The following is a 27367-nucleotide window of genomic DNA, read 5'->3' as shown; positions in this document are numbered from 1 at the left end:
ATGCCTTTTATTTATTTTTCTTGCCTAATTACTCTGACTAGAATTTCCAGTACTATGTTGATTAGAAATGGCAAAAGCAGGCATCCTGCCTTGTTCCTGATTCTTAGAGGAAAAAGCTTTCAGTCTTTCCCTATTGAGTATATGTTTTCTGTGGGTCTTTCACATATGGCTTTTATTATATGGAGGTAGTTTCCCTCTACTCCTATTTTGTTGACTGTTTTCTATCATGAAAGGGTGTTGAATTTTATCACATGGTTTTTTCTGCAATTGAGATGATCATGTGTTTTTTTTCCCCCTTCATTGTATTGATGTGGCCTATTATATTGATCAATTTTCATATGTTAAACCATCTCTGGATTTGAGGAATAAATCCCACTTGGTCATGGTGTATGATCCTTTTAATATACTGCTGAATTCTGTTTGTTAGTATTTTGTTGAGTATTTTTAAATCAATATTCATAAAGAAATTTGTGTAGTTTCCTTGTGGTATCTTTATCTGGCTTTGGTATCAGGGTTATGATGGCCTCACAGAATGAGTTAGGATATGTTCCCTCCTCTTCAACTTTTTGGAAAAGTTTGAGAAGGATTAGTATTCAGTTTTTAAATGTTTGGCAGAATTCACCATTGAGGCCATTAGGTTCAGGGATTTTCTTTGTCAGGAGATTTTTGATTACTGATTCAATCTCCTTACTAATTATAGGTCTATTCAGATTTTCTAGAGTTGGTAGGTTTGTATTTCTGTTAATTTGTCCATTTTATCTAGGTGATCCTTTTTTTTGGTGTATAATTGTTTATAGCACTCTTACAATCCTTTTTATTTCTATAACATTGATAGTAGTGTCCCCATTTTCATTTCTGACTTAAGTATTTTTGTCTTCTCTTTTTTTTTCTTAGTCCATGTAGCTAAAGATTTGTCATTTTTAAAACATCTTTTCGAAGAACCAACTTTTGCTTTCATTAATTTTCTCCATTATTTTTCTATTCTCTATACTGTTTATCTCTGCTCTATCTTTTTATTTGCATCCTTCGCTAGCTTTGAGTTTAGTTTTTTCCTTAAGTTTAAAGTCAGTTTGTTGATTTGAGATCTTTTAAATTAAAAAAAAAATTTTTTTAATGACTAACCTACTGGGGTATTGGGAGAATTTAATTAAAATCATACATGGATGCAAAAAATTTTATAGCTAAAATTTTGCCCCTTAGCACCACTTTTGCTGTGTCCCATAAGTTTTCATATGTTGTGTTTTCATTTTTCATTTGTCTCTAATTATTTTCTAATTTCCCTTGTGATTTCTTCTTTGATCAATTGATTGTTTAAAATGTGTTGTTTAATTTGCACAATTTTGTGAATTTTCCAGTTTTCTTTGTGGTATTGATATCTAATTTCATCTCATTGTGGTCAGAGAAGATGTTTTTTATGATATCTATCTTTTTTAATCTACTGAGACTTAATTTATGACCTAACTTACGGTCTATCCTGGAAAATGTCCCATGTGCATTAAGAAGAATGTGTATGCTCTTGTTGGGTGGAGTGTTCTGTATATGTCTGTTAGATCTAGTTGGTTTATTGTGTTAAGTCCTCTTTTCCTTACTTACCTTCTGTCTCTCATTATTGTGAGAGTGGTACTGAAGTCTCCAACTATTATTGTAGAACTGTCTATTTCTCTCTTCAATTCTGTCAGTTTTTGTTTCATATATTTTGTTGGTCTGTCATTAGGTATGTGTATGTTTATAATTGTTATATCTTCTTGCTATATTGAAACTTTTATTAATATATAACGTCTTATCGCTTGTAAACATTTTTGATTTAAAGTCTATTCTGTCTGTTCTTAATATAGCCATTCTAGCTCTCTTTTGGTTACTATTTACATGGAATATCTTTTTCCATCCTTTCATTTTCAACCTGCTTTTTGTCTTTGGATCTCAAGTGAGCCTCTTGTAGACAGCAAATAGCTGAGTCATGCATTTTTGTACATTCTGCCAACCTCTGTCTTTTGATTGGAGAGTTTACATTGACAAATGTAAATCCATTTACATTTAAAGTAGTTGCTTATAAGATATTGTCTGAACCTCTGTGGTCAGAAGCATCAATCAGCAATCAAAGCACAGATGTTCAATATTTGGAGGACAGGGTCCTTTTTGCTCATCCTGGCTACTGCAAGCTGTGGGAAAGCTGCTCTAGGAACACATGCACAGCTGCCTGCCATGGGGGTAGAGGGGTGGGCAGATGCTAGTGTGCTAAAAGCTAAAAATGAGCAAAATTAATCAAAATTTACCTTCTAAGTCTTCCCCTCGAATTGTAACTCTTCTACAAACCCCAGAATTCCAGTATGGTTACATCAGACAGATTCTGCCGGTGCAATTGCTGTCTAAGTGTGAGACAGATTCCTGGGGCCCCCTACTCTTCTATCTTCTCAGAACCCTTTCTCCTGGGTAAAGTTATTTTTAACTAAAATATTTTTCCTTTCCATTCAGACACAAATAATCTTCGCTTGACACTAAAGGGAAAAAAATGTAAAATTTGTTTGCCATGTAAAAGTCCAAGCAAGTTGAGAAGCCTTATATATATATATACACAAAGTAAACATGGCTCACTGTAATCATATCTAATCACAGTTCATTTCTTATCACCAATGAGGTTGGTGTTCAGTTACTAAGCACAGAGAAAGCCAAGTGAAACCTCTGAATTGAAGCAGCATGGACATCCAAACAACTCACTGGGCTGGAATCAATTACTGAGTTTTGCATTCTAGGAAAGGATGATGGAGAAAATAAAAGTGGAAATAGTCCAACCATGCAATTATCTGTGCTCTGCCATTTAAAATTTGTTGCTTAATAAGTATTTGATGATAGAACCTAAATAACTTATGGAAACAAATGTTTTAGCAGTATGAGTTGTTTATGTCCCCTTAACCAACAAATAAGAACATCTACTGTGTGGTAGACACTGGAGAAAGAGAAAATAAGACAATTTCTGACCTCAGAGAACTAACAGGGGAAGTAAATATATGAGAAGAACCCAGAAAAAGTGACCTCTATAAATGAAAATGGGGTTATAGGGGAGAGCTTGTGAGGAAAGTCTTACTTCCTAAAAACAGTAATACTTGATCAGAGTATAATTAAGTGAAATGCTCTGAAATTAAGGCACTGGATGAAGGACAGCATTTTAGGCTGAGGATATGCATATTTGTCAAAATAGCAAGCCTTTTGGTATGTCAGGAGCAAATGTACAAATGAAGGTGTGACAAGAAGTGATGCTGAAGAGGCTAATGGGCTCAGACCCCAGAAGGCCTTGCAGAGTATGCTGTGGAACTTGGGCATGATTCCATAGACATGGGTGAGATACGCTGTGGTTTATGTGCAAAGCAAGGCAGGCTAGCTATTATTCACACTTTCTGTTCTATCCAAGAATATGTCTGAATCAGGGGAGGATGTGATCCTGTTCAAAGTTCTCATTAAATTTATTAACTGAGCAAGAGTAAATGGCTGAAGATTTAAATTATTTATCTTAATAATAACTAACTTATCACACCCTGTTGCTGCTCATGACATAGGCTATGAGTGTGCATTTGATGTGAGACTGTTGCAGTTGGTGGAAGGGCATTAAAAAGATTGCATGAGAGAATGAAGTGATGAAATTTGAGTAGTTCTGTCTTACCCCCCATCCTCAGTCTCATAAATCATGTTTCCCAGATGAACCTGAGCAAAGTGGTAAAGGTGAAACTGGTCATGGGTCTTTTCTCACCGTACCCACCAGGGGTAACTGAGGAATCTCACCCCACTTCCCACCTCACCAGGACTGACTTTCCCTGCTCTCAATTTTCTCTTTCCCTGTCTCATCCAGGATCACTTGGATTTTTTATCTACTTGCACTTTGACAAGAGAATTAAAGATTCCAATCCCAATAAACCCAGTGGGCAATAGCAGTAGCCTCTGCTCTACAGAAGACCTCCACCTTGAAAAGGACAACCCCTGAACTCAAAGAAGGCATCTCTGATGTTAGGATATCAATTACCAAGGCTACCTAGTCAGGGAATACTGTGTTATAGGAGCTGTGTTGGTGTAGCTGGAAGGGAAGGGGGGCTCCTTCTTTGGGGCCTCACAAATCACCATTACTAGCATGGTAATCATCACTAGCATGAGCCTCCAGTCATGGAGCTGTTGAGTGTTCATGTATTCAAAAGGTTTCTCTCCCTTCTGCAGCCTCTGGGCCTGCTGGCCATCCTCTGTGCATGAGTAGTAGGCTTTGAGCCAGTGACGTGCTGAAGAGTGCTATTTAGGCATTCACACATGTCAGATGATGTGCTTTTATGCATTGTGAACAATCAATCTGATAAACTATCCTCTTAAAGCATCCAGAAAGATGCCAGGATTGCATCAAGTAGTGGGCGGACAGGAAATGTGGAGGCAGTAGCTGTATAGCATGAGATAAATGACACACACTAAAAGCTCTGATAAAAATATCCTCATGGGAGTGAGCATTTGACCATCTACTTCTTTTCTATTCAAGAATGTGGGATGGCAGATGGTAAGGTTAAACTATATTTAGAATCTAGATCTTCAAAGATGGTATGCACTAAAGTGAAATGGAATGGTGGATGACTGACGTCTTGGAGTCCTACTTTGTATGTCATGTATTTTAAAGAATCAACCACTTTTATTTTTTAATAGATCTTTATTGGAGTATATTTGCTTCACAATACCGTGTTAGTTTCTGTTGCACAACAAAGCGAATCGGGCATGTGCATACACGTGTCCCTATATCCCCTCCCTCTCATCCTCCCTATCCCACCCCTCTAGGTCATCGCAAAGCACAGAGCCCATCTCCCTGTGCTATGCTGCTGCTTCCCACCAGCCAGCTATTTTACACTAGGTAGTGTATATATGTCGATGCTACTGTCACTTCACCCCAGCTTTGCCCTCCCACCCCATGTCATCAAGTCTATTCTCTATGTCTACCTCTTTATTACTGCCCTGCAACTAGGTTCATCAGCACCATTTTTTTGTTTTTAGATTCTATATATATGCATTAACATACGGTATTTGTTTTTCTCTTTCTGACTTACTTCACTCTGTGTGACAGACTCTAGGTCCATCCACCTCACTACAAATAACTCAATTTCGTTTCTTTTTATGGCTGAATAATACTGCATTGTATATATGTGCCACATCTTCTACATCCATTCATCTGTCGATGGACATCTAGGTTGGTTCCATGTTCTGGCTACTGTAAATAGGACTTCAATAAAATTGTGGTGCATGTCTCTTTTTGAATTATGGTTTTCTCAATATATACCCAGCAGTGGGATTGCTGGGTCATATGGTAGTTCTGTTTCTAGTTTTTTAAGGAACCTCCATACTGTTTTCCATAGTGGTTTTTATCAATTTACATTCCCACAAACAGTGTAGGAGGGTGCCCTTTTCACCACACACTTTCCAGCATTTATTGTTTCTAGCTTTATTGATAATGGCCATTCTGACTGGAGTGAGGTGATACCTTATAATTTGATTTGCATTTCTCTAATAATTAGTGATGTTGAACATCTTTTCATATGCCTCTTGGCCATCTGTATGTCTTCTGCCCATTTTTTAACTGGATTGTTTGTTTTTTTAATATTGAGCTCCATGAGCTATTTGTATATTTTGGAGATTAATCCTTTGTCTGTTGTTTCACTTGCAAATATTTTCTCCCATTCTGAGTGTTGTCTATTTGTCTTGTTTATGGTTTCCTTTGCTGTGCAAAAGCTTTTAAGTTTCATTAGGTCCCATTTGTTTATTTTTGTTTTTATTTCCATTCCTCTAGGAGGTGGGTCAAAAAGGATCTTGCTGTGATTTATGTCAAAGAGTGTTTTTCCTGTTTTCCTCTAAAAGTTTTATAGTGTCTGGTCTTAATCATGTGGAGTTTATTTTTGTGTATGACGTTAGGCAGTGTTCTAATTTCATTCTTTTACGTGTAGCTGTCCAGTTTTCCCAGCACCACTTATTGAAGAGGGTTTCTTTTCTCCACTGTATATTCTTGCCTCCTTTGTCGTAAATTAGGTGCCCGTAGGTGCATGGGTTCATCTCTGGACATTCTGTCTTGTACCACTGATCTATATTTCTGTTTTTGTGCCAATACCATACTGATTTGATTACTGTAGCTTTGTGGTATAGTTTGAAGTCGGGGAGTCCGATTCCTCCAACTCTGTTTTTCTTTCTCAAGATTGCTTTGGCTATTCAGGGTCTTTTGTGTTTCCATACAAATTGTAAGACTTTTTGTTCAAATTCTGTGAAGAATGACATTGCTAACTTGATAGGGATTGTACTGAATCTGTAGATTGCTTTGGGTAGTATAGTCATTTTCACAATATTGATTCTTCCAATTCAAGAACATGGTATATTTCTCCATCTGTTTATGTCACCTTTGATTTCTTTCATCAGTGTTTTATAGTTTTCTGAGTACAAGTCTTTCGCCTCCTTAGGCAGGTTTATTCCTAGGTATTTTATTCTTTTTGTTGCAATGGTAAATGGGAGTGTTTCCTTAATTTCTCTTGCTGATTTTTTGTTGTTGGTGTATAGGAATGCCAGAGATTTCTGTTAAGTTTGTATCCTGCAACCTTACCAAATTCATTGATTAGTTCTAATAGTTTTCTGGTGGCATCTTTAGGATTTTCTATCTATAGTATCATGTCATCAGTATAACGTGACAGTTTTACTTCTTCTTTTCCAATTTGTATTCCTTTTATTTCTTTTCCTTCTCTGATTGCTGTGGCTAGGACTTCCAAAACTATGTTGAATAAGAGTGGTGAGAGTGGACATCTTGTCTTGTTCCTGATCCTAGTGGAAATGCTTTTAGTTTTTCACCATTGATTATGACGCTTGCTGTGGGTTTGTCCTATATGGCCTTTATTATGTTGAGGTAGGTTCCCTCTGTACCCATTTTCTGGAGAGTTTTTATCATAAATGGGTGTTGAATTTTGTCAAAAGTTTTTCTGCATCTATCGAGATGATCATATGGTTTTTATTCCTTAATTTGTTAATGTGGTGTATCACATGATTGATTTGCATATATTGAAGAATCCTTGCATCCCTGGGATAAATCCCACTTGATCATGGTGTATGATCCTTTTAATGTGCTGTTGGATTCTGTTTGCTAGTATTTTGTTGAGGATTTTTGCATCTATGTTCATCAGTGATATTGGTCTATAATTTTCTTTTTTGTAATATCTTTTTCTGTTTTTGATATCAGGGTGATGGTGGCTTCGTAGAATGAATTTGGGAGTGTTTCTCCCTCTTCAACTTTTTGGAAGAGTTTGAGAAGGATCCATGTTAGCTCTTCTCTAAATGTTTCATAGAATTCACCTGTGAAGCCCTCTGGTCCTGGACTTTTGTTTGTTGGAAGATTTTTTATTACAGTTTCAACTTCATTACTTGTGATAGGTCTGTTTATATTTTCTTCCTGGTTCAGTCTTTGAAAATTGTACCTTTCCAAAAATTTGTCCATTTCTTCATGATTGTCCATTTTATTGGCATATAGTTTTTGTTTTGTTTTGTTTTGTTTTTTTGTGGTATGCAGGGCTCTCACTGTTGTGGCCTCTCCCGTTGCGGAGCACAGCCTCCGGACACGCAGGCTCAGCGGCCATGGCTCATGGGCCCAGCCACTCCGCGGCATGTGGGATCTTCCCGGACTGGTGCACGAACCCATGTCCTCTGCATCAGCAGGCAGACTCTTAACCACTGCGTCACCAGGGAAGCCCCATATAGTTGTTTGTAGTAGTCTCTTACAATCCTTTGTATTTCTGCGGTGTCAGTTGTGATTTCTCCCTTTTCATTTCTAATTTTATTGATTTGCGTCCTCTCCCTTTCTTTCTTGATGAGTCTGGCTAAGGGTTTATCAATTTTGTTTATCTTCTCAACCAGCTTTTAGTTTTATTCATCTTTGCTATTGTTTTCTTTGTTTCTATTTCATTTATTTCTGATCTGATCTTTATGATTTCTTTCCTTCTACTGACTTTGGGTTTTCTTTGTTCTTCTTTCTCCAGTTGTTTTAAGTGTAGGGTTAGATTGTTTATTTGATATTTTTCTTGTTTCTTGAGGTGAGATTGAACTGCTATAAACTTCCCTCTTAGAACTGCTTTGGTGCATCGCATAGGTTTTGGGTCATCGTGTTTTGTTGTCATTTGTTTCTATGTATTTTTAAATTTCTTCTTTGATTTCTTCAGTGATCTCTTGGTTACTTAGTAGCACACTGTTTAGCCTCCATGTATTTGTGTTTTTTTTCCTGTAATCGATTTCCAATCTCATAGCGTTGTGGTCAGAAAAGATGTTTGATATGATTTCAATTTTCTTAAATTTTCTGAGGCTTGATTTGTGACCCAAGATGTGGTCTGTCCTGGAGAATGTTCCATGTGCACTTCAGAAGAATGTGTATTCTACAACTTTTGGGTGGAATGTTCTATAAATATCAATTAGATCTATCTGGTCTATTGTGTCATTTAAAGCTTGTGTTTCCTTATTTGTTTTCTGTTTGGATGATGTGTCCATTGGTGTAAGTGGGGTGTGAAAGTCCCATCCTATTATTGTGTTATTGTCGATTTCTCCTTTCCTGGTTGTTAGCATTTGCCTTATGTAGTGGGGTGCTCCTATGTTGGGTACATAAACATTTATAATTGTTATATCTTCTTCTTGGATTGATCCTTTGATCATTATGTAGTGTCCCTCCTTATCTCTAGTAACTGTCTTTATTTTTATCTCATATGAGTATCACTACTCCAGCTTTCTTTTGATTTCCATTTGCATGGAATCTTTTTTCATCCCTTCACTTTCAGTCTGTTTGTGTCCCTAGGTCTGAAGTGGGTCTCTTGCGGACAGCGTATACATGGGTCTTGGTTTTGTATCCATTCAGCCAGTCTCTATCTTTTGGTTGGGGCATTTAATCCATTTACATTCAAGGTTATTATTGATATGTATGTTCCTATGACCATTTTCTTAATTGTTTTGGGTTTGTTTTTGTGGGTCTTTTTATTCTCTTGTGTTTCCCGCTTAGAGAAGTTTCTTTAGCATTTGTTGTAAAGCTGGTTTGGTAGTGCTGAATTCTCTTAGCTTTTGCTTGCCTGTAAAGCTTGTCACTTCTCTGTTGAATCTGAATGAGATCCTTGCTGGCTAGAGTAATCTTGGTTGTAGATTTTTCTCTTTCATCATTTTAGGTATATCCTGCCACTCCTTTCTGGCCTGTAGAGTTTCCACTGAAAAATTAGCTGATAACCTTATGGGGATTCCTTTGTATGTTATTTTTGTTTTTCCCTTGCTGCTTTTAATATTTTTTCTTTGAATTTAATTTTTGTCAGTTTGATTAAAATGTATCTTAGTGTGGTTTTCCTAGAGTTTATCCTGTATGGGACTCTCTGTGCTTCCTAGACTTGAGTGACTATTTCCTTTCCCATGTTAGGGAAGTTTTCCACTATAATCTCTTCAGATATTTTCTTAGACCCTTTCTTTTTCTCTTCTTCTCCTGGGCCTGCTATAATTCGAGTGTTGGTGCCTTTAGTGTTGTCCCAGAGGTCTCTGAGATTGTCTTCAGTTCTTTTCATTCTTTTTTCTTTATTGTGCTCTTTGGCAGTTATTTCCACCATTTTGTCTTCCAGCTCACTTATTCATTCTCCTGCCTCTGTTATTCATTCTTTCTAGTGTATTTTTCATTTCAGTTATTGTGCTGTTCATCTCTGTTTGTTTGTTCTTTAGTTCTTCTAGATTGTTGTTAAACATTTCTTTTATTTTCTCAATCTGTGCTTCCATTCTATTTCCGAGATTCTGGATCATGTTTACTATCATTACTCTGAATTATTTTTCAGGTAGATTGCCTATTTCCTCTTCATTTATTTGGTATTGTAGGTTTTTACCTTGCTCCTTCATCTGTGACATAATTTTTTGCTATCTCATTTTTTGTTTTTTTTAATGAGTGGGATTGTGTTCCTGTTTTACTGGTTGTTAGGTCTGAGGCTTCCAACACTGGAGTTTGTAGGCTACTGGGTAGAGCTGGGTCTTGGTGCTGAGATAAGGAACCCTGTGAGACCGCGCTCCAATGACAATTCCCTGGGGTCTGAGGTTCTCTGTTAGTCCAGTGGTTCGGACTCGGAGCTCCCACCGCTGGACCTTCCCCCCAACCCTGGGCTCGTGAATAAAGATCCTGCAAGCCTCGTGGGGTGGGGGAAAAAAAAGAAAAATAACAAAGTAAAAAATAAAATTAGACTAGGAAACTAACAGATATGTTAGAAAGAATGTAAAAATAAAAATATAGGTGAATCAACAACAAGAAAGTACATCAGTACCACAATAGTAAAAAAGAGGAGAAGGGAAAGGAAAAAAAAAAAAAAACAAAAAGGAAAACGGTGGGGGGGAAGGCCTTGGCTGTGAAGAGCAGGGCCTAAGCAAGGGCAAGGTTTGGGCATTGGGCAGGGCCAATGATCAGGACCCTCAGGGCTGGAAAAGGCCCTGGGGTCTGTGAGGGGTGGGGCTTAGGCTCAAGGAACAGATGGGGCCCAGGCGTGACCCCCACCCCGGTCTCAGAGGGTGGGGGACTTCACCTGGGAGCCTAGCAGGCTTCCTGGGCTCGAGTGGGTGGGGCAAATGCCTTCTTCTCCTCTCCTGCTCCTCCAGTCTGGGGTCTGGGAGGGCCTCTCCCACCTGCCTCTCCTGATCTCCCTGGCCTCCCTCCTATGCCTCCAGGACCCACAGACCTGAAGGGGGTTTTGGATTGTAGGGGACCGGCCTGGGAGGTCAGCAGGCTCCCTGGGCCCCAGTGGGCAGGGCAATCGCCCTCCACTCCTCTCCCACTCCTCCTGGATGGCTCCTCCCACCTGCCACTCCTGATCTCCCAGGCCTCCCTCCTATGCCTCCAGGACCCACGTGGCCTGGATGGGCTTTGGATGGGGGTGAAGCGGCTTGGGAGCTCAGCGATCTCCCCTGCCCGAGTGGGCCAGGTGATGGTCCTCCACTCCTCTCCCGCTCTTCCCAGAGAGTCCCTCCCAGCTGACTCTCCTCATCTCCCTGGCCTCAGGGGTGCTGATCTTGTCTGCCCTCCACTTCTCCTCCCTCCTTGGTCCCCCTATGTCCTACCGGTTCACTTTGGGGCTCCTCCCATCTCCTTGGGGGTCAGAGTCCCCCACCAGGTGCCGGCAGTCGCCCTAGTTGTGGGGAGATGCTAACTCCACATCTTACCATGCCGCCATCTTGACTCCTCCCTCTCAACCACTTTTTAAAAAAGTTTTCTCTGTTAAGGCAAGGACAATACACAGCTACCGGGAATCCCAGATCCATAAAAAGCTCATTGCTTTAGGTAGGTAGCATATTCTGGACCCTTGATGAAAAAAGCCTTGAAATTCTGATGTATTGTGACATTTGGGGATTTTTGACTCTAAGTTACACAATATAGCACTATTAAGAATCATCCATCTAAGTAAAGATGCCCAGAGACCACCAACTAAGCAGTGGACTATCTCTTGACCGTTAATTGTGACTGCTAGTATTTGTTCCTTTTTTTTTTTTACTGTAAAAAAAAAAAAAAAAATCCAACAATGTTCCAGACAGTACCAGTCATCACAGGACTCAAAAAATAAGAAAAAACTGAAGGAAAATGATAACCAGTTTTTCTCTAGTTGAGTAACAAATAAGCCTCAAACAATTTATAAGCAAGGTTATCTTCTAATGCATTAAGTAAAGCAGGGTGGCTTTTGAAGGGGGTGCAAAAATGACTACATTGGTTATACTATTGGTTCATCCTAGGCTGCTTGTCCCTGTGTGTTTCTAATAACTGACAAATGCCTAGATATAAAATGTTGTACAAATCGTGGCCACAACATTCTTGAATTCCAGATATATGCATGAAGTGACATTTATACCAGACTGTTTATGCATCTTCCCAGAGTTGCTCAGCTCCAATCCCAACATTGTTCATTAGTCATTGCTGCTCCAAATACCGCCAGTGGTCTTATCCTCTTCCAGGGCTCAGCTTCTGTGGTGCCATCATAGCAGCTTCACTGCCAAGGTTTGACTTAACCAGACCCATAGAGCCTCTAGCTCACCTGGCAGGTGCTTGGAATGGCCAAGCAACATATCTGGTAGTGTAGGTGAGTTATTGTTCCTTAATAAAATATTGACCAATGGGAGGCAGAAGGGAGCTGACAAATTCTACTTCCTTCCTCCTGATCCCCCACCAGAGATTTCAAGACCCAGTGACAGCTTTCATATGGCCTTTTCAGAGATGTCTCCTGTATCCAAGTAACCCCCTGTGAATTTGTATGAAGTTATAGCTTGCTTGATAATATATCACTTTGTAGGATTTATTTCCCTATTTCCCTTCTTCACATCCCTTTCTCTCACTCTTGTTGCCCTGGGATTGCAACCTCTAACATCCTGTTCACATGTAAGCTTTGCCATAGACTCTGTTTTCTAGGGCTAAGACACTTATACTTTCCGTGCTAACCTTAAGTTTGAATTAAATACAGTTTATGTATGTATGTATGTATTTAATCAACTTTTTATTCCTGGATTTCTCCAGGGTGGGAATGGAGGGGGCACCCAGTCCATGGTATTAGAAAAAGGATAGCTTAAGTCTATTAGGTATTTAGATCATTGTTAAAGTCATTGCACCAAAGGCACAGCTTTTCAAATCTTGGAACTGATGTAGCAGCTCAAGGGAAAACAAGCTTGGTGTTCCCTTCCAGCATGCAATAGGGTCCTTCCCTTTGAGGTACATTTGGTATTGGTATTGGTTTCCTCTTCCTATATAACGAGAGTAAAAGCCCCCAATTAGGGATGCCCTGTAGGAGGCTGATGAATTTGGATGGAAGAAAGTATAACCTTGTCTGCTCTTCTTTCTTAAATTCATGTGCTTTATCAAGAAGTAGTTTCAATATCAATATAGGAAATACCAATTGATACAACCCACATAAACAAAAGTTTTGGGGATTCCTCAATAATTTTTGCGTGTAAAGGACTCCTGAGACTACCAAGCTAATAGATATCTCCAGGGCCTAGCATAATACCTAGAACAAAGAAAAGTCTTGTAGCAGAGACTTCTTGTGCCCATGTTGTAGCCCCTTAGCCTACTCCAGTTAACCGCTGTTTGCAAGTGCTTTGCAACTTGTGAATAGTAAAGAGGCAGAAATGCTGGGTTACCATGCATTGCTATGCTTGTATATCTTCTTGCTAATAAAATTAGGGATATTATTACTTTGAGATTTTAGTGCTTCAACATTTGTATCTCCAACCTCCTCTACTGTAGGACTTTAGTGTTTTTGATGCTATTTTTCTTCCTAAAATGCTGCCAACATAGATGTGCCACACTTGAGCTCCATGGCACACTGAGCTGAAAGACTATATGTCTTACATATACAGTGAAAATTTGGCATTTAGGGAGCAATAAAGGGAACTATTAATCAGACAGGAATTTGAGACTCCAGTTCCATTTTTGGATATGATATAATTTTTAAAACTTAGATATCTTTCCTATAATATTTTTTTCTCCCTAAGATTAGGTAAAAAGAGTGGTACTTCAGTGTTTGGTGTGAATAATACCTAATTTTTATTTTCTCCTTTTAAAAGGTTTTATCTAACACATTAGTGTGAGTGAAGTCAAATAGCACTAAACATATACCAATAAAGTGTACCAAATGCATATCAATCTGGCTAGGATGTGGGACTCCAAGAATATATGGTATTAATTTGATTTAGCTTGATGTTTTACAGAAATTTTCACTAAAATGTGGTACTTTAATTCAAAATTTTATGTTGGAAATAGTAGTGTTTGTAACACACAAGCTTGTAGAATGAGCTCATGACATGGCCTGATTTCCAATTGAAAAATTGTATCACATCTAGAAAACCAGTTTTATTCAGTGGAGATTGGTCACTGGTCTCTGTCTCTGTCTCTCTCGCTCATAACACACACACACACACCCCCTTTCTTAAAGAAATTTAAAGCACAGAGGTCTAATCTAGAAGACTGATTTTTCCTACCTCAGCACAATCATACACCTACCCCCACCTAAAATAAGTAGCAAAGTCAATGATCCTTAAGTTCTAGCATGCTCACCCAACTTACACATGTGCAAGCACACAGGAGTTGAGATTTTATTTCTTGTCACCCTTTCTTCAGTTTTATTTTGAGCACTCACAGTATTTTTGGTGCCACAGAAGGCTTTAGGGATGCAACAGACAAAGCAGACACCAACCCTGTCAGCTTAGAACTTAACAGTCTAGTTCACCACTAGTCTAGCAAATACAATGTACTTTTAGTTCACATGACTACCTCCTCACTAAAGTATATTCCTCAAGAGCAAGGATTCTTATTATCCGTTATTCCCCAGTAGCCTTCTTGGTGTACTCATATTGTATATAAGTTGCTTTCCGCTGCAAGTAGCAAAGGTCCTGATCTAAAAGTGACAAACATTTGGAGTGTACTTTTCTCGAGTAACAAGAAATCCAGAAGTAGCTGGTTGTAGTGTTGGTTTGGAAGCTCCACAATGTCATTGAGAACCAGGGTTTTCTATCTGTCTTTTCTACCAGCCTCAGGTGTCGGTCAGAACTACTGGTCAGAGCTACAGGATGACTACAGTAGCTGCAAGCAACATATCTTGACATGATAAAGTCCAAAAGCAGAAAAGGAGACTCTGGGTCTCTTCCCTGACTTCTCTCCTTTTATCAATTGAGGAAACATTTCCAAAAATTTTTCTTATGATTATGATCATAACTGGGTCACTTAGCCACCAATAGTTAGTTGCCAGAGAGGCTGGGTAACCAAGTATCAGCCTCAGTTGAGTAAAGAAACTGTAGGGAAGGTGAGTGCCCATAGGGCAGACAATCCACAAAGGCATATTCATATTTGTTAACGAGAAGGCCATGGGAATAGATGGTTAAAATACAGACTAGAATAAAGGATGAGACAATGACATGGATGATGAATATTCCTAGGATGACAGGAGTCTAGTCAAAGAGTATGACCATATCCAGATTCCCAAATCCTCAATGAATCTGTGAGCATTTAGAAATGGGGTGGGTAGGTTTCATAAGATGATAGCAATAATGACAGGTATAACAAGTACCTGAGGAAGGTGATCCATGACCTATCTGTGGACAGGGCAGAACCGGGACACTGATACTGAGCTCCATGCCAAATTTCAAGGTCTTCTGGGAGAATGGGCAGATTCCTCTCAAGTGAGTGACCAAGAAATTAGCATGTCCAGGTTTTAATTAGAGGAAAAACGTATGGAGGTAGTCTATTTTGCTGTGATGTACATAGATAAGTTTATTTATAAGAAAAATGAGAGTTATAGTCAGCAGTGGATGTGGTTGAAAGAACAATATCAGAAAGAAGATGTGGCTTGGAGGGTGGGGAGAGAAGCAGGAGGGAAGGAAACTGGGATTAAACACATGGGCAAAAATCAATTTTCTGCAAGGTTTCTACTCCAGACCCTGGCAGGAGTTCAAGAGAATGAGAAGTCAAGATAAAGAGGAAGCTTATGGATAAATTTAAGCAGCTCTATAAGTTATGACTCTCTAGTGTCAAGTAAACGAACTTTAATATTTTTTTTAAAGGGACAGGATGTTGAACAGACTCTAAAGCTATGAAGTCAGCTGGACCTCAGAAAGTGACAAGAATCTAAGCCTGGTAAGCAGCCAGAACTCTCCCATCTCTGTTTCTACACATTCAGATACTTCTTCTCTGCTCTCCTAGGCTATTGATAGAAAACAAGCACTCCACACTTCTTAAGTTTACATGTTATATTTCCAACAACCCACTAACATGCTGACTTAACTCCATGTCCTTGGAGAAGATCTGATTGATCCTCTTTGGGTTAGACAGGATCTATCCAGCCTCTACTAATGCCAGGGAGACATAATTATGTAATATAAGTATGGCTTCTATGAGCTTATCCCTAAAATGGGAAGACGTGTAAGAGAAAAGTATTATTATGTGCTCTGCAGACATCACAGTTATCTATTATAGTGCTGGAACCAGAGAAATTTGGTACAGTATGACTTGGTACAGCTCTGGTCTTCAAGAGTCTCTGGTGATCACTGAGTTTGGCAGTGGGATTTGAGTCTATTCTATTCTCACATTAGATTTCACATTTCATTCAATGGGTGACCTAGAAGGAGGAGTAGAACATGGAAAGGTTGGAAAGTTAAGTCCAACTCCCAAGCGTTTGTCACCTATGTCATGTAGAAGAGGCGTTTGGGTAAGAGAGGTAAGGGAGAGGTTGGAAGGAAGGTAAGAACCACTCAAACACTGAGAACAGAGGTGATACTGATTCCTTCACCAACAACGATCTCTAACTGGGCAGTCTTGCTACCACAGAAAAAGGATGTGTGGGTCTCACTTTAAGGATCATAAAATACGCTAAAGACAGAAAATGGTCATTTGGAAGTGGCCAATAGCTGACTCCATAATTTTGAAGGTATCTTTTAGTAAATAGCATAAAGAAATCATCTTTTAACTTTGCAATTAAAAAATATAAATTAGGGCTTCCCTGGTGGTGCAGTGGTTGAGAGTCCGCCTGCCGATGCAGGGGACACGGGTTTGTGCCCCCGTCCAGGAAGATCCCACATGACGTGGAGCAGCTGGGCCCGTGAGCCATGGCCGCTGAGCCTGCGCTTCCGGAGCCTGTGCTCCACAATGGGAGAGGCCACAACAGTGAGAGGCCCATGTACCGCAAAAAAACCCATATATATATATATATATATATATATATATATGTAAATTAAACACCTAGGAAAAAGTCATGTATTAAGATAGCATGAAACAGTGGGAAGAACCCTGGATTTGATATGAATAAGTCAGACTTGGAATTCTAGCTGCACATCTTGAGTTACCTTGAGCAAGCACTTACTGCTTTTATAATAAATTAGAAATCTAATAGCAGAGAGATTAAGATCTTTTTGATTTAGGACTTCACATGGTTGTGAGGATCAACAGAATTGGCATAATAGCAGGTGGGAAACAGCTGAACTCTATGCAAATGTTAGTAATGACCCATAACTTGGAGGAGAAATGTTCGTATATGGATGAAAGGGGAAGACTCTCACTGTAGCTAATAGTCACTCCTATAGCAACTGAATGCCTTGGGGGCTGCCGGGATGGATGGTGAGTACTGAAAGTGCAGGGCCAGTCTTATTCATGACAGGTATCCGCTCTAAAACTTTATAAGAAGTATATTCCTTAATCACCAAGCAGGTCTTTTTGCAGGATTTCTGGAAGCACAAAACCAGATAGAAACACTTGCAAACTCGAGTGATGTAGATGGGACCCACTTGGTCAATAGTATAATTGACCCTTGAACGACTGGGGGTTAGAAACCCCAACACTCCCTGCAGCTGAAAATCCACACTTAACTTTATAGTCAGCCCTCCATATCTGCATCCTGGATTCAACCAACCACAGATTGTGTAGTACCGTAGTACTATTTAGTGTGGGGGGGGAATCCATGTGTAAGTGGACCCACGAAGTTCAAACCCACGTTGTTCAAGGGTCAACTGTATAAGGACCTCGCAGAGCAGCCTGTTGGTTTGAGTATAGCGAATTCTGTCCCAAAGTCTGGACTTGTGGGGGTAGAGAGAGGTGGAGGAGAGGGGTGGGAAAGCCCAGATCCAGTGTCCTGGACCCATTGTGCTCAGAAGCCTGTGAGTGGGGATGATGTCCTAGAAATAAGTGCTTGGGGATTTTTTTGTTTGGCCATACATCTGTTTGATCTAGAAGTCAGCTGGGCCACAACAGGAACATCCATAAACAAACAGTCTTGCAATCTCCAAGTAAGAACTTTGCCTAGGGAAATCTGCTTGCTGGTTTCAGCTCTGACAGGAGCTATTTGGGTTTCTTCAGGTGAGCCCCTTGAGCCCTCTCAGGATCGAGCCATGCACATTTACTAAGTTTTCATTTTATATTTATAGTCAGGGATCTCAGGATCCTTGCTTAAAAGATGAGACAGTTGGGGCAGATAGAGCTTGGAATATCCAGACCAACAGAGTATTCTGTGATTCTCTGAATAGTTCACTGGCCAGAAATATGGTCCTGTCTGAGAGTATTCATCTCAAGTAAGTACTGTAGGGCCATAGAACTCGGGATGCTCTTACCCTCCCCCCCATCTCAGCCCCCTTCTAGCACCCCCAAGCAGTGGGGACATGAGTGGTGGGATAACATCCAAACCGAGAAGGTTGGTGGATGGTCTAATTGCTGGTCAGGGATGGGCCCATAAGTGCAATCTTGCCTTGTTTATTTTATAAAAGGAAAGAGGCAGAAAGGATTGAAGAAGGAGGAGAACTGGGGAAGAAAGAACATTATGTTCAGAGTAAAGGCTTAAACATCCACGGTGAGCCAAAAGGGGAATCCCACTCTTTTTACATGAGCCTAGTTCCTCTTTTACATATTTGGGAGGACAGGATAATTAGCTGAAGACACTGAGCAACCTCAAGGCATTTGGAAGTCCCCTCTGGCCCCCATTTCAAAAGGACGCTCTTAAGTTGGTTCAAAGTCCTGACCACAAATCTGCTGAATCAGGCTCTGGATGCCTTTTGTCTGCCAGCAGGAATGGGACTCTTGGAGGTACCCGTTAGCAGGAAGCCTTATTCACTTTCTGGTAAGGAAAATAAAGGGAATGACCCTAAATTTTGGATTATTCAAGCATGCTCAGATGATGGTATGTCAACTGCTTGTTGTACGATTCAACTTCTGCTTCAAACGTTGCCAACTCTTTGTCAATCAAGGAGCTACATCCTCATTTTAAAAAAATGTTTAAACACCAAAAAAAGAGATGCAGTGAGAGTCAGACTCGATGCTCTTAAAAGAAACCTTGCTTGAATCACTATCTAAACATTCAAAATTACATTAAGAGGACATAATCTTAGTTTCTACCCCATATCAGCATCCTGGGTATTGTCTGTATGCCCGAGGACTTATGTGAAGCAGCAAAGAAGTAAATGTACTTCCAATCTTTTGGGAAATTAGAATTCATTTCACGGAGTAGGAAACTCTGTGAGGAAATATTGATTGGTAGCAGCAAGGCAACCTGGAAAGGACCCTGGTGGACCATATAAACATGGTGGTGGGCATGTGGATTCATCCAAACATGAAAGGTCTCATCTAGGAGCAAGTGTATATCCCTGGTATAAGAGCAGAAACCACTGTCCTATCTGGAAGAAAAAGATAGTACCAATTGGGGTAACAGACCCAACTCCTACGTTAACTAAGGCCCCAGAATATTAAATTATGAAAAGGGTAGGAAGAGATCATCATTTCCTGCTGGGGCAACTGACATCACACTTTTGCTCATGTGTTCCTGATTGCTTTTTATTTTCTATATTAAACAGTATCCTTGTGGGCTGCTCTATGGGAATGCCATTTTGTGTGAGCCATCCCCAGAGATGACTATGGGTCAGGTCTCCCTGAGAGTCATCCAACCTTTTTGCCCATTATGGTCATTATGACTACCTTGTTCAGAGGGTTAAGTGTGGTCACTTGGCCTCTGCTCTTCCAGAAACCTATCATCCCCATCGCTTCCAGGGAGCCCAGGTCCATAACAGCATCTCTTACTGTAACTTTCAGCTCATAGAGGATAGCTTTCCATCAAGGTTGGCACACTCTTACAGGTGCATTCATTATTGCCTTTTTAAAGAGTGTCCTGCAGACTTGGCTGGGAAACATGATTAGCTCTTATAGAGTAGATCACGGTCAAGTCTTTTGCAGTAGGTCTGTTTTAGCACTATCCCTTCCTCAATAGGCTGCCTAGACAGTTCTGCCATCTCTACTTCATTCAATGTGGGCCATCACTTTTTCTAAGCTTCCAAAAGCCATCCCAGCACTGTCACTTGGTGTTCTTTCCAGGGCATTAAGTCCGGTGTCAAGGAAGAGTTCCTTCATTTTGACCAAATCCCACTTATCCAGATTAAAGTTCCTCCCCAGCTGGGCCGACCCCCACAGGTTCTATTCCCAGGTATGCTCTCCTAATTCATGCCTGCCTGTTAGCCAGATTCTGTAGCTCCTTTGACATCTCTCACCCACCAGAACAAGCCCATCACTTCCCCAGGAGGGCTCTGCTGAGATGTGACCCTAATTATAGGTCTGGTGGACAGGAGATTAGGTGGGGACAGATGCTGAGGAGGGCAAGTGTCTTATCAGGCATGTGTCTCATTTGAGGCTTCTGCGTGGTCTTCAAGGAAAGGAGGGGAGCTCTACATTCCAACAAAGGGTGTGAACTACTTCTGTAAGCCCAAAGGGCTCAAAGGGATCAGAAGATTCAAGTTTCTCAAGTCCATCTCCCCAGATACAACCATTCCAAATCTCAAGGTCTTAATCCTTCCCTATTACAGCTCCAACTTTGGTGCAGGATTCTTGACCGGGCTGGGAATCCAGCCATTTCTGAAGCGCTGCCTCTGTTAAAATTAACACCTGTGTCTGATCTTCAGCTGTAGGTTTGGGACTAGGGTGAGGCCAAGTAAAGCACTTAGGGTACAAAATTTAAGGAGGTGCTCATACTCGAGGCCATGCAAGTACTGACCTTGCTCTGGCACGATCCCGAGCGTAAGTGCCTCCTAAAATTTTGTGCCCTAGGTGCTTCTTTTGCCTCAACTGAGCCCTGACCCTGTTCAGCTGTGTCTGCCCTTCAGCTGCAAAGGATATGGGTCTTTTTAAACGTTGTCAAGGAGGCCACCTGACTCTTGAAGCTTCCTTTAAATCATTGACCAATATATCAGAGTCTGTCTTAGCGACTGTAAAGATTGTGAAATGAATGTTGGTTGCTCTCTCTACCATACCCCTCAAACGCCCAAGGCACTGTACTAGCTAGAGCTTCCTCTTCCACCTGTACGTCATTCCAGTTAGTCTTAACAATCCCAGAGCTCCAGCATGCCAGGGACTGTTACTACTTCACATACTCAGTGCCATACAGATAGTGAGCAATCCAACTTCAGAATCTCATCCGTAGGGTCTGCTTCCTCTGCCAACTGTCTTAGTTTGGGTTCGCTAGAAGCAGACCTATGATGGGGGTTTTTAAGTGATCAATTGGGTGAGTAAGATAGAGCAGATGAAAAAGCTAAGCAAAAAGCTCACTGGAATCTCACTTAAGTCTGAACCTTTGGGAATTCTGAAGCATAAATTCCACCATAAAACTAGTTGCACCTCAAGGCAAGGGGGCTGGCTTCTTATGACCCAAGCTAGTCATTGGAAGGTCTGGCCCAGGTGAGAGCGTGGGAGAGGGAGGAGGTGTAGTGCAGCCTCCCACAGGTTTCTGTTTGCCCAGAGCCAATTCTCTGGAGGAGGAGCAGCTGTGAACTTTATTGGCTAACACTGAGAGAATCTGGGGGATGGGTGCACCAGCCAGTAAAGGGGTGGAACACCAAAAGCATCAAGAACACTATACACCTTAAAGAAATGATCTGTTCGATCAAAATATTATAGAAGGTTTCTATTATACCTGGGCTGCCAGAAACAGTACCCCTCATGGGACTTATTTTAGGCTTAGCTCCGCCGTTAGCTAGCTGGAGGACCACTTTGGCCACTTTGTTTTGTGGCCTCAGTTTCTAAATCTTTAAACATTAAAAAGAAAGTACAGCAGACTCAGTTTTGCCTGTGATTTCTAACCTCATTGCTTGTGGTAAGTGGGATGGCTGTGCCGTAGCATCAAAATTTCCAAGACGCTCATCTGTGGCCAGCTGGGCTGGGATACAGATAGAAGGGGATGCACCAGCTTATGCAATCTGCAGAGATATCGCACGATGGTAACTTAGGGACCATGGAGCCAGTTGGTTATTAAGTGATGCTGATGCTCTCAAGGAGGACAATGACACGTTCAGGTGAGCTAACTCCCAACTTGGTCACAATATGAAAACTAAAGGGCCTCCCCAGGCACTATTTAAAGAGGTCATTTCCTGCAGTTTGAGGGCAGACTGTGATAGAAATCAGATCCAATACCTGATTGTAGAAGAGCAGAATTATAAAGAAGGCTGAACTCATGGTCCCAGAAAATCTCCTATGCTAAAGTCTGGCCCTATAAGAAAGAAGTAAGTAAAGAACTGTGACAGGAACATCTGGTGGGATGCATTTAAGAACTCTAAATGCCCACATTACACCGAACACTCTGGGGATGGCGGACTTCCCTCATGGCCCCTTACTGGAGCATAACAGGCCCCCTGCTACCTGGAAACATGCAAAGGTTTCACCTGAGGCAGGTGCCTTGCAAGATGAGGCTTGTCCTAAATTTTGACTGCATCTCTCCTTGTGGCTTCTAAACTAATAACAAGGATCAAGAGCCAGCACGGCCCAACTAAGGAGGTACCATCATGCTTTAGGAGTCAGAGCAAGAGAAGGTTCTGCAGCAAATTCAGGCTATGGATTCGGGCTTCATCCCATTGCTATGGGAACAAGGTTGGCTGTAACATGGGGATGAAGTACCAGAGAGTCAACATTCCCAGCAGTGATCCTCAGTCAGTGAGGAATGGGAGTGGATGAGTGAATACCCCATTTCCTTGCCTGTCAGTAGACAATGCAAAGTGCATTCCATGCAGCTCTTTGAGGGTCTCCAGTGGGACTGAGCCTCGGATGCCCACAGTAGTAGCCCACTTGTTAAAACACATTTTTTTTTTGGTTTTACTCTCTTCCTTGTCCCATCTCTCTTCTCTTCACTGTGTTCCCCGGGATCCCCTCCAAAATAAACTAGAGCATACAAATAGTTGTCCCGGGCTCTGCTTTTAGGAGCACCCAATCTAAGACAAAGCTCACGGTGTCTGGAATTCAGTGAGGGCGGGGAAATGGAATGAGGTGAAGTGAAGAAGCAGGTAGGATCGTGTAGTGGCTTAAAAGCTTGGATTTAATTCTAAGAGCAGTGGGAAGTCAAGACATGTTTTAAATAGAGGGGTAACATGAATAAATTTGAGTGTTTTTTAAAAAGATTATGCTGGTTGCTTTGAAGGGAATTATTTTAATGAAACAATAATGGATGCAGGAGGGCCAGTTACGGAGAGATGAGGGTACTTAGTTGAGAAATGTGGCCATGGAGAGGAAAGAATGAACTGATTCCAAATATTTTAGAGTTAAATTCTACAGGATTTGCTGATGGAGCTGTTATGTGGACCAAGGGAAAATGATTGTGCCATTCACTGAAATGGTGATGAGGTAAGGCATGCTTCAAATTTCAGATTAAGTATTTCTTCGCTATTGTTTACCTTTTTGTCTAAAGAGGTCCAAGATCCAGGAACTTCTGCCCAGGTTGAGGTCGGCAGTGAGTGGGGTGTGTAAGAGCTCAGTGGACACTGACAGAACTCCTTTCACAGGTTGGGGCAGTAAGTGGGCTGAGGACATACCTGTTAATATTTTTGTTTATGTCATACTTTCTAGGTATAATGATAAGACACTCTTGCCTTTCCAAGTTCATTTTATTATATAATTACAATTTCTTAACGACGAAAATAGTTAGTTGCAAATTTTAACTTGCCTCTTAGCCAAATTATACCACGCAGACTACTGGATAGTACATATTCTGAAAACGAAAAGTTATTACAAATGGACCATGTTCTCTTCACCCAGAAGGAGGAACAGTCAGCTTCCCGGACAGCACGGATGGCTTGCACATTCTGAACTGTGCAGGGCAGAAGGACACTAGAAAATAGTCCAAAAGCCATTGCTTTCTAGACAAAACATAGAAGCACTTCAAACAGTCTGCATCCCCCAGCCAGCTCTTTAAGCCTCTCTCTCCACTGGATCCATGGTACCCTGATTTTGGAAGAAAGAAATAGCTCCCTTTTAAACACTAGGGAAGACAACAGTCCTGCTGGCATCAGCTGTAGGCCAACAATCACTAAAGACTTATATTTCAACGACTGGAGACTTATATTAAATGGGTAGACATTCTAGAGGCTTAGACATAGGAGTGATGGGCCATACAACAAGCTCAGCTTCTGGGAATTTGTCTGTAGGCATTCACACGTGTAACTTTCATTTCGGTAGATCACACCACTCATGGAGAGGTTGGGAAGGGGTGGAATCCTGCCGGACAACCCCCAGTGAACTAGGGCACTTCAGGTTCAGTCCCTTTCAGGATTTCGTCACTGTGTGTGGTGCAGAATGGCTAATATTGAACTACTAGATGACTAGGAAGAGGCCCAAACACCTCCCAAAGTCAAACATTTTTCTTACAGAGTAGGCTCAATATCCCTACTGAAAGTGAAAGATTGTCCGAAATGCAACCTGAATCGCAGACTGCTGTCCTCAATGGGATTAATGTCTCACATCCCCCACAGCCCTGTCAGTCATCATTCACATTGTATTCATTCTCTGCTACTAGAATGGATACCAGAGCTCACATTTTCTGGAACTGGACCAACCACAGAATCCTATACCCGTTGGTTACAACCCCAAAGTACAGCAGGAACTCAGAATGCTACCTAATTTTACCTTAGAGCAGATGGTATTGCTAGGCATATTCAGGGGTACGGCAGATGCTGTTTGTAGATCCTGCTCTACATCCTTCCAAGCTGGTCTGTGGCTGCAGTGGGCAGCCTCCCTCTTCAAACATCTATCTGAGCTGCTCTGCCTGGGGGTTTTCCCTGGTGCTAAAGGTGCTTGCCTGGAAGTGCCAAGGACTGAATGACCCTCAGGGTATCCCTCAACTAATGACAGATGGAAGTCAGTGGAGAGATACTGTAGCCCCCCATCCCTTGGTAGGACAGTCCTGAGGCATATTCTTAGCAGATGCTCAGTGAGTCCCCAGGGGAATTGAACCATAGTTGCCTACAGCAGTACCCTGCTCAACTCTATTGGCTTTCTTCGGTGGTAGACAAAGAGGTGCACTGTCCTGATCCAGAGATTGTGACCAGCAGCTCCAGACGTCAGCTCCTTCCGGGTCTACCTTAGTCCCAGAGTTGTCTCACCTGAGGTCATGTGCTTCCTGGGAAACTCACATCTGACAACTACGTGAGATGAGGGCACAAAGGTGTGGCCATTTTGGTCCCATGTAGCGTGATGCTATGGGCGATATTTGCTCCAGAGCACCCTTCCAGGCTGATCTTGGCTCTGTTAAGCCTGCATCCCGTGTGACTGCCCAATCCCACTTCCCCTTGCCTCCTTTCACAGACATTGATCCCTAAGAAACACCTTGCACCCCAAACTCTGCCTAGAGACTGCTTCTAAGAAACACAATCTACATTTTTCCCACCTCTCTCCCCACTCCTTCACTTCTGCTCCAGACACCACAGATAAACCTCCTGCACTCAAGTCTTTGACTCTTTGGAGGGAACTCAAACTAGAACCAGAAGGAAAGAAGAGAAGTGTCCTTCCGTGTTCTTAATCTTTCCATGTTGAGGTAGCTCCTGCAGCTAAAGCACTCTTCACTTTTCTCTCACCGCTCCTTCCCTCTTCCCTGAAAGAGTAGACTGTGGACATGAAGCCCAGCTTGTTCCTCTTTCCTTTTGGGAGTGAGGCTGCCCACAGGAAACATGTGTTCTCTCCCATTCCTGCCTCTGTCAGTTTTCTAGGGGCAACATGTGACTTAAGAGTCCTGGAGTGGTCAGTGTTGCTAGAATGGCTAAGTGTCTAATTCTGGGCTGTTTTGAGAGGCCCACTGCCCTGCAGATATGTAAGTTACTTTGTCCCATATCTGGCTTCTCAGTAGGAAAGGCAATATTTTGGCTACCACCTGCTGGCTTTTGTCCTGTGTCTGTATTGTTTAGGAATTCAGGCAGGAAAGAAAAAGATAATTTGTTCCCCTTTACTCATCTGAAGAGCAAACTCCAGCTCTGTTGTGAGTCACCTGGGTTGTATCCAGGCAAGGAGGGTGTAGTGGCCATGGAGATGCCCCACTCTGATGTTCCATCAAGAAACCAGCTGCAGAAAACTTAGATGACTGGCAACCTCAGCTGCTGCTTCCTGGATCTACCATGGTGTTCAACCAGAGGCCAGTGGGGCTGAGGCTTTCCAAGCCAATGGCTGAGCACATCAGGAGCTCTGAAGCCAGCCAGTCCTGTGGGATACAGGTTTCATCTCACAGTCAACTTTGGCTCCAGGACTACATCTGCCTGGTCACAACTTTCTCAGAACTGTACTGCAGGCTGAGAGGCTCTTCCTAACCAGCCCTTGCTTCCTCCTCTCCTTTTACAGGTGTCAGTCCTGCAGGATAGTCCGAAGGCTGTCCCTGTATACCCCTGCTTCTTTCTCCTTTACACTTCATCGGTATCTCCCTGTATCTTGCATGTCTAATCCATCCCAGTGTCTGACTCTGGGGGGATCTGAACTGACACAGGAAGTAACTACTAAAAGCTGAAAAATGAAGAACCGTTGAGGTGGTGCTTGCTTCTTTTGTGTTAGAATTCTGCTTTGGGCTGCCCATGTGTAAAGCAGTACCAGAATCTGGGCACCCCTATCTTAATTACAAAACTTTTCTATTTCATTGTTGCACATGTGACAAAAAAATTTTTAATTGTTTTGAAGGCTTAAATCTCCCACTTGCTGAGGACCTTCAGAGACATCTTGATCTGGCCTTGAAAAAGGTGATTGCCGTGTTGAGTCATTTTTTTATAGGTCTAGTTAATTGGGGGGTCTAAACTTTCTTTCCCTAGAGATTCTTCTCCAAAAAGCTTCCCCCAAAAGAGAAACCCTAAAGCTTCTCTCTTATAGGGCCTCTTTCAGCCATTTCTAACTGGAGTAGTACTGACTGCTCATTAAATAAACAGACAAAAAAAACCAGGTCTTTTTGGAAAGCGGTGCCAAACTTTCAGCGTATAATCCTTGGCTCAAGTGGTCCATACTGCCATTAGAAGTGAAGGAGGGCACTGTGTGATTGAAAGTACAGGACTCGTATGGAAAGAAAGATGGACTTGAGCTCAAGCTATTTCATCCACAACTGAGTGGTGACGAGCAGACCACTGTTCAGAGCCTTAGTTTCCTCATCTGGAAAATGAAAAGACTTTCGCTTTTTGTGAAAGTTACAGGAGAATGCAGAATTTACTTTAAACTGTAGAACAGAGGTTGTACAGCGATGGTCAGTGGGGCAGACCTGGTCTACAGATGTGCTGGGTTTTTCCCACACACAAAATTTTCTTAATCTGTAACTTTTACAGAAAATCTGGCTTTCTGGCTTCTTGTGAAAAACCCCACGTGGCAACAATCCAATGACAGGGAATAACAGTTGCTTCCTCACACAGGGTATGTTTTCTCTAGTTCACTCCTGTCTCCAGAACTCCCCACAGCTTAGTCACTGAGAAATCACTCATTGCATCACTTGCCAGGCCCCTGTCGGCATCAGAGTTTGAGACCTGAGGTAGAGCATGATGGAAGTGTTCACCGTCCGTGAGGGGACAGTCAGGTACTAATGAAGAAGGTCCATGAAGGAAGACAGTCTGTCAACACTCA

At 41.6% G+C, this 27367-nt stretch overlaps 1 long non-coding RNA gene across 1 annotated transcript in view; it reads right to left on the bottom strand.

Annotated features, from left to right (window-relative positions):
• Window positions 1-27367, bottom strand: part of LOC116754719 — a 173325-nt gene that overhangs the window by 39772 nt on the left and 106186 nt on the right. The gene's annotated exons all lie outside the window — the stretch shown is intronic.

This window comes from Phocoena sinus, chromosome 5 (assembly GCF_008692025.1).
Source record: "Phocoena sinus isolate mPhoSin1 chromosome 5, mPhoSin1.pri, whole genome shotgun sequence".
NCBI lineage: Eukaryota > Metazoa > Chordata > Mammalia > Artiodactyla > Phocoenidae > Phocoena > Phocoena sinus.
Note: the sequence above shows the minus strand (reverse complement) of the source record. Positions and strands in the feature narration are given on the sequence as shown.